At 43.3% G+C, this 8,678-nt stretch overlaps 1 pseudogene; it reads right to left on the reverse strand.

Moving 5' to 3' along the window:
- Window positions 1-6,344: 6,344 nt before the first annotated feature.
- On the reverse strand, window positions 6,345-7,784 carry LOC122903981 (annotated as a pseudogene).
- Between the last annotated feature and the right edge of the window lie 894 nt (window positions 7,785-8,678).

The following is an 8,678-nucleotide window of genomic DNA, read 5'->3' on the forward strand; positions in this document are numbered from 1 at the left end:
TCTGTCTCCCTGTTTTCACAGCAATCTGCTGTGGGTTCCCATATCAGTGAGCCTCTGATATGTCCTCCAACCTCATTTTGGGATTTGCCTCAGTGGTTTCCCTTCCCAGGGCCACCCCAACTACTCTAGGCCCTTTTTATGTCACCCAACCTTGGAGGTACCACAGGGGTTCCAGGTTAGGTCAATGTCAGGACAGAGCAGGGGTGATCTGGAATGCAGAGCAGCCACTGAAATCCCACTCTGAGGCCTCCAGGAGCCTGGGTGTCTTTCAGGGCAGGATGATGCCTGTCAGTTTCTGTGCTACAAACAGCCCACATGCATAGTTTCCTTAGAGTTCTGGCTTCCAAATGTGAGGCACGGGGACTGCATCCCTGTTCTCTCCACATGCAGGGAGCAGGCTGTGCTTTGGCCCTGCTGAGGTCACACAGTAGCCCATGGGTAGTAGCTTGACCTGGCCTATCTCAGGACTTGTGTTGAGGGGAACATATGGCTCTTTAACATATTAACATCCTGTGCTCTTGAATGGAGAGCCCCATCCAGGCCCCAGAGATATCTCCCTGGACATTGGTACAAAATCAAAACAACAAAATGAAAGGACCCAGGATATATTTGGGCCCATATACCTGCAGAGGTATTCTTGGTCTGTGGCTTGCTCATCAATGTCAGAGCAGGGCTCATACTGGATCACAGGTAGGCTGACAAACAGGCCAATTGCAGGGAATCTTGAAATGTTTCTGCCCCGGGAGTAACACATTTGCTCACTACTTGTGTTGTTGCTATTGTGCTGAATCCTCCACCAATCCACCTGCGTACCATGAGAGGCTGAGTGATATGAAATGCCTGGAGTGTAAAATATGTTGGCTTCCCTATACATCTGTCCCTAGGGGTTATTCGGCTGGTGTGGAGGGGGCTGGGAGCAGGTATTTGGGTCTGACGTGCCTTGCTTCAGAAGTGCACCTTGAGGTTGAGCAGGAAGGCAGGGGCTGCAGTCATATCTGGCACTTGGGTCCACATTGGTCGTCATGGTGGTTGGGTTGAGGGGAGCACAGGGCCAGCAAGCCAGAGACTGTGCCTCCTCAACTGCCTGTTGAGGACCTGCAACCAGGGCCTGGGGCACCAGAGCAGAGCCAGAGTTGCAAGGCCTAGGCAGATGCTCATAGGAAAGGACTGGAGGCAGGGAGGGAGGTGGGCAGGCCCAGGCAGCCGCATCAGACAGCCAGATCACCGGGGGGCTGAAGCCCGGCTCTATAGTCTGTGACACATTGGAGGGTTGGCATGTCCCAGGGTAAAAACACACAGTGGGAATTCTGCCATCACCACAACCCTGAAGTAGAAAGTGTGGTATGACATGAAGTCAGGCACCTGGTTACAGTGTGTGTGTCTCCTAATCCTGTCTCCTTTCAAATGCCTAGGTCAGCACTTGGGCGTTGGATAGAGGGAAGCTAAATAGGGTGAAGGAGTTATTTCTGAGGAGGCTGGCATGTGGAATGCTGCCTCGTGGCTGGGGTGGGTGGTGCAGTTAGAGCCAAAAGTATCCTGCTAAGTGCTAAGGCTCAGGCTCTGTGCAAGGGTATTCTTGGAAGCTCCACAGAAGAAGACCCTATATGCATGTTCCTGCAGCTCTGCTCCCCCTGCACAAACCTTGGATGGGTGCAAAGAGGGATAAAGGGTGGGAAGGAGTATATTTGCTCCTTCCACCCCTATGAAGGTTACCACCTTCCAAAGAGATCCATCAAGGACATGGAACACAGAGGCTGAGTGGCCTGGTGGACACCAGGAGAGGGTGTGCTGTGCAACCGGGGGAGAAAGGGCTAGACTTGCCTGACCATGGTGGATGCAAAGTGGGCACTGAACAGTTTTGTGGGCCTCGGGTAAGACGGTGGGCTCCAGGATTTCACCATCATCCAGGAAGCCTCCATGAGCACTGTTTCAAATCCTTTAAAAGCCCTCTGGTTTTCTCCTTGGGAGAAAATTCTAGGAGCAGAACCCTTAGCTCCGAAGACATGAGTGTATTTGGCTTGGAGATATGGAAACTCATGGACACGCCATACCCTAGGGAGCAGGATGCAGGTCTTGTGGCCTCTCTGCCTCCATGCTGATGTCTTGCCTTCAATATTTGGTGAAAATATATCTCATTAATCATGTTTCCACAGGCCTTTAATTCCTACTCTACCACTAAATGCTGTGATTTTACATGGTGATGTGTCTCATGGTGTCTTAGTGTCTAATCCTGAAAATCCTCAAACTCAAAATGGGACAGATTTGTAGAACTCATGGAAAAGCTGCATTCAAGCCGAACAAGAATTAATAAGGTGCGACTGAGTGAGTTGAGGGAGATGAGTATACCTTTGTGACTCTTGTTTGAAACATTGCTGGTTCTTTGATGTTTCTTCTTCCAGATTGAGGGAAATTATCCATGTATCTGTATCTGTATCCATGTATCTGTATTTCTGGATCTGAAAGTATCCATTATCTACAGAAATGTGATGAAATATTTCTGTGTGAGCAATTGGGAGCATTTAACTTCTCTCCCTCCCTGAATCCTCCATCATTCAGAAGCTCTCAGGGAGAATTCTTTCTTCCAATGTACTTAGGATTATTGGCGTAGGTTCAGCACAAGTACCTTTTTCTTGTAACAGGACATTGCTGGAAACATTGGTTATTTTACCAAAGGATTGAGTGAAATGTCCAATTTGAGAGTAACGTGTATAGAGTAAGATAATGAGCAGACAATTTTCAGAAATTAAGGTGGCTTTGTGGAGCCCCTTGGCAATAGAAACTTCAAACATTGATGACACAGTGCCCAGGAGCCTTGCCAGATGAGTAGGGAAAGTTATTTGTTGGCAGTTATAGGAACCTCAGGATATTTGGGGACCTCGGAAAGAGGAATCAACCCAAATTGACAGTTTTGCAGTCAAGTCTGATGGGAGTACCGTGCTTGGCTTTGGCTTGGACACTACTGAAATTTAACTCTAGAGATTCCTCATGAAAAGTTCCAACACAGCAGGGTTTCAAAATCTGGATGAAATGGCCCATCACTATGCCTTCCAGGCTTAGTTAGAATAGATGCTAATAAACCAAGTGTGCTTGTGGCTGCCTTCTTGCATCTACAAAACCATCTCAAATCCGTTGAACTAAAATCCATGAGCCGTGTGGACTGGCACCCGCTGCCACCACCACCAGGCATTTCTTTGCCTCACAGTGGGTCCCGTGAAGCTCTGAATTTATTTAGTTTGCAATCACGTTTGGGGGCTGGCAGTGTTTCCTTATTGGGAAAATCCTATCAGAACTATACCCCAAATTGTCCCAGAATCCTCTAGAAACTAGTTGCTGGAGGGCTGGCCCTTTGGGTCAGTAGCATAGTCGCTGGTTAGGAGTGAAACAACTTCAATCTCCAAGGTATAGGTTACATTCATATTGGGTGGTGATTAGTTGTTGGTTTTTTCTTTCTTTCTTTCTTTCTTTCTTTCTTTCTTTTCTTTTTTTTTTTTTTTTGAGTTCCAGGGTCCATGAGAAGCATGTCTTAGAAAGGAAAGACCAGAGTTTTATTTCAGCCAAATAGAGTTGTTAAACTAGAAAGAAAGACTAACAAAGTCATCATGTAGAGTAGAAAAGACATTGAGAAGGTAGAGTATGTTCATAACTCCCATGGTAGTTCTGTGTCATTGAAGTTACGGGGTAGATTAATGAGAACGCATGTCAAAGGTGAAAAAAAGATTCAATGAGAAGTAAGCAACCCTAGAACGGTCATGCAAAATGCAGTTGAAATAGGGTTTCTGCAGATCTTCTGTTCGGGTTCTCAGATCAGCAGGAACTTTACTTAGACTCTCGTCACTAGTTGCAAATGATGATTGACCTCCGGGCCATCTCCTGGCCCACATCCTCCTGCTTGGGACTGGCATAGATATCATGGAACTCCTGGTAGCCAACTTACCATGCATGTATTATTTGAAGGTCTGCCAGCAGCAATGCTAAATCTTTCACAAATTTCTGGATCCTCTGGTTTTGGCCTCTTTGAGTTTGTGCTTTCTGCTGGAAGGGAGGAGCATGCTTTCAGTTTTGTATGACACTGTGTCTTCCCGTGTATGGGTCCTGAAACCTCAGCTAAATGCTCTCTGTGTTTTTACAGGTGGTGCTTCGAGGCTCAGGTGACTTGGCCTCCTTGGCAGCATCCAAGGCATCTGGCCTCTGTCTCTTCAGTGCAGATTCAAGTGTAACACGTACAGTAGTATGAACCCTGTCATCTCCATGGTGAATGTGCATCACAGCAGTAAGTTGTCCTGGTTCTGAACTTTCTGCCTGGGTTGAGGTTCATGGTGTGACTTGGGTGCCTTATTTGCTGTCTTCTGTCTTTCTTCCAGAGGGAAATTTACCTTCTTTTCGATTAAATTGGAGATGTACCCTAAGCCAGAATAACTAGAATTTGTTGCTTGGGGAAAATTACTTAGTGGCACATATGGAGAAGGTTCTGCAAGTCCCCCCTCCCAAAAAAAACAACAACAACATCTGAACTACAGTTTGCTTCTGTTAGCAGAATCCTGAATTATTTCAGGGTTATTTTATAAATAGACATTCTCTCCAAAATAGTGTTTTCTGTCAACACATTCTTTTTAGGGCCAGTAAACTAGAGTAAAAAATATCGGGCATCTTTACAAATGGATCTCTGAGTGGACGTGCTGTTTTTTTCATTTGTTTGTTTGTCTTTTTTTTTTTTTAAGAGGGAGAGGTGAGAGAGAGAGGGAGACACTGAGCAGGCGCCACAAACTTTGCAGGGCTCGATCTCACAACCCTGGAATTATCATCTCAGCCAAAATCAAGAGGGTCAGTATAAAGGTCACTCACATAGAGTAGAGAAGACATGAGGAGGTGGAGTGTTTGCACATCTCCTGTAGGAATTCCATATCACTGAAGATTCAGGGTAGCTGAATGAGAACATATTTCTAATATGAAGATTCTAGGAGAAGTAAGCATTGCTAAGAGCTCATGTGAAATGCAGTTGTAATAGGATTTCTGCAAGTCTTCTGTTTGGTTCTGGGAACAGCAGGAAGTTTATTTAGTCTCCTGTCACTAGTTGCCAATGGTGATTGATGTCTGGATCACCTCTTGTCCTACACACTCCTCCTTTAGTCTTGCATAGACATCGTGGAACTTCTGGTAGCCAAGATTGGAAGGGGAGTTATGAAGGGAGAGAGAGACCTTTATGCAGGCTCCATCTGTGGTGCAGAGCATGACACATGTCACGGGCTTAATCTGACAACCCTGATATCAGGACCTGAGCCTAAATCTAGAGTTTGTCCCTTAAATAAAAGAAACATACAGACATTCCTGGATATGCTTTGTGTTTATGGAAGGGAGCATACATATCCCCTCCTGTTCTAAATCTTCTAAATCAGGGATCGTTTCCATATCGGCAGTGGTCTTACACATTCTCAGGCCAAGAAATAAGGAGCAATTCTTGGTGGTGGAGAAAAGCAGCTGGCTACCAAATTCTCATAGAGGGGGAGGAAGACGTCACTGCCTGAATCTGAAAAGTACAGTTTAATTCCTGTCCTGATACACAAAATTCTTCAAAATCAGCACCACTGTAAAAGATTAAATTAATTTTCAAGTCCCTGGGTGGCACAGTTGTTTAAGCATCTGCCTTTGGCTGAGGTCAGGATCCCTGGATCCTGAAGGATCAGGCCCTGCATTGGACACACTTCTCAATGTGAAGCTTGCTTCCTCTCCCTTTTCTCTGCTGCCCAACCTGGACTATTCTTTTTTTTTTAGACAATATATGATTTTATTAATAAATAGTGTGAAAGCATCAGTGATAACTGCCTGAGCATTAAATTCTTTTAAACACCCATGTCTTGGCTTTAATATTGTGCATACTGGCCTCTATGGCACTACAAGTGAACATGAAAATAGTCCCCATATCCATGCACAGGTATTTAGCTATAATACCATTTACAAATTATTATAGACAAGGTAACCTTTGCAATAATTAATATTAATTTGGACAACCACAATTAAATGAGTTAAATCAAGCAAGAAATGGGCTATGTTTAACATGTTCTAGATGTCAGGGTGTTATAGTCAAGGTCATTTAAACCTTAATTTTTTTTTCTTTAGAGGGACATCTTTTCTTTATGTGGGTGCTCAAATGAAAACTGAGGAATGCATTATTAGACCACAGTAACAAAAGTCAGACACAAGAGAGCGCTTGCCTTTTCTTTTGAAAGAAGCAATACGTTTGTTCATTCTCTCTCTACAAGCATCATTTCCCATATTACTAATGAAAATGCTTACAAGTACCAACCCTAAAATTCTGTCTTCAAGGGGAAGTTATAAATTTTAAAAAGAGTGGTTCATTATATAAAAGTCAAATTCCAGCAACACTAATGCTAAAAATGACATTAAATGTCTTAGCATCCACATAATATATTTCCATGAGTTTTCTATTATGTACAAGTTTGTTTTCCTTAAGAAGTAAAATGAAGTTTGAATAGTACAGTCTGTGGTGTGGTGACATCAGCATCTGCCAGTTCTTGCCCATCAACGAGTCCCAATTCTTTCAACGTTTTGGAGAGATTTGGTCTTGTTCATTCTTCAATAGAGGTTACTGACTGTAGGTAAAGTATTCTATATTTTCCCGCTAATGTAGCTGTGATGGCTGGAGATATTATCTGCAGAGAAGCACTATTGGTTAAATAATCCAAAACCTCCTGTAGTTTAGCAGATGGAGAAAACTGAATATTTTGAGGAAGCTGACTATAAGCTGGGCAGTTTTCCTTTCTCTCTGTTTCAAATGCGTATGTATATAGTCCATCTACATCATTGAATACCAAGTAATTATTAAGAGGAATATATGCACTTGTGGCTATTTTAAAATCCTCAGTAGCACACACAGCTGCTATGACCACATTTGTAGAAGCTACTGCAGGAATGATTTGTTTTACTACTCCTTGAGTGAGTCTATAGGTCACACCCCTAATATTATATTGTGATGCCCTCTTGAGGGACTTTTGGAAAATCCACTGAATATGATCAGGATCAGCTCCATCTAATGGAATTCCTCTCCAAAAGGCTGCTCCTTAGGCCACTGCAGTATCCTTACATACTCAATACAGTGTTCTGGTAGCCTGGGCATAAACGCAATGGTGCACATGGGAAAATTAACCTGTGGAGGATACAGTTCTAGTGTGCATTCAACGCAAGCAGTCATTCCAGGCAGAATCACCTGGGCATTTCCTTTAAAACCTTCTGTCCCCCCATCTATTAAAGGGACAATGGAGCTTGGATCTAATACACCATCTTCATAATTCAGAAAGGATATCAGCATGCATTTATCCCTCTTCTGGCTATGATAGAGTCCAGTCCACATACAATTATATGAAATTGTCTATAGAAAGTGTCGTTAAAATCCTGAATCTTGGTGAAATGTGGAACTACATTGCAGTTAGGATCTCTTTCATTTAGAAATTCTGCAGCAACTTCAGCCTTAGGTCTTCCAACATCTTTGGGCCTAAATAAAAACTGCCTATTTAGATTGGAAACATCTATAGTGTCCATGTCTATAACATGAATCTGTCTAAAACCAGACAACGCCAGATTTTTCAGGAGCTCACATCCTAAGCCACCAGCTACAATGACTAGAACTTTACATGTATCTAACAAAAACTGGAGAGATTCAGTGCTCAGTTCGAAATCAGGGTGTGTGAAGGGTCCAGATCGCTCGAGGAACTTCTTTACATGGTTCCAGCGAACTTCCCAGTCTCCCCACACCCACCATCAACAGCCATTTTCTAAGCCAGCAGCTCCTCTATTCTCCTTCTTTTCTTCTCCGGCTCCTCGCTATCCACCATATTGTTCTCCCCAAGCTAGACTATTCTTGCTCCCTCTCTAGCTCTCTCACTCTCAAATAAGTAAAGAAAATAGAAATATTTCTAATCATGTAATTAATTTATAAATCCTTTCCAATTTATGAGGACAATATTAGTAGAATTAAGGATACACGAGAGGTAGATCACAAACCATGTGTTTGTTGAGTCTTGTTGCCATTCATCCTTGAAATCTACATGCATTATAGATTAATGTTTTCGTGAACATATGTCAATCACCTCGTGTTCTAAGATTCTAAGTTAACCCTTCAATTGATGTTATCATGGATCCCAGGCAGTGTATATATATGTCAAACTTCCTACCAAGAGACAGTACCAGTGTCAGTTGTGAGAGCTAGTAAAGGAAAAGTTCCCCCGATCTGAACTGGCACAGTGTGCATGGTTGTGAGACCCCTCCTTTTCAGTGATACTGGTCTTTATGCAAGTATTGATGCATGGGAGCAGATTTGCTTTATTTCTAGCTATTGGTTACTGAAATACTACATTCAGCATCCCTCAGAACGTGATGCATTTGTATGTGTTTGCAGTGAAAAATTGTCAGTGTATGAGTTTGTATCTCATTTTTACCCTAATAAATTCCTTGGGAGGTATTTGCCCAGTGATTTTCTGATGTGAGTGTCCGGGGAAGAATTTCCCCCCTGTGCACTGGGATCAGTGTTTCCTCAGTGTGAGGGTGTCATAGTTGGCTAAGGAAGAAGGAATAACTGAGAACATTATTTTCCTCATCATTCCAGGAAATCTTTCTTTTGTGTGAATCGTTCCAGGTCCTTCACGTGTTGGCTCCATGAGGAATGG

Source organism: Neovison vison, chromosome 4 (genome assembly GCF_020171115.1).
Source record: "Neovison vison isolate M4711 chromosome 4, ASM_NN_V1, whole genome shotgun sequence".
Taxonomy (NCBI): Eukaryota; Metazoa; Chordata; class Mammalia; order Carnivora; family Mustelidae; genus Neogale; species Neogale vison.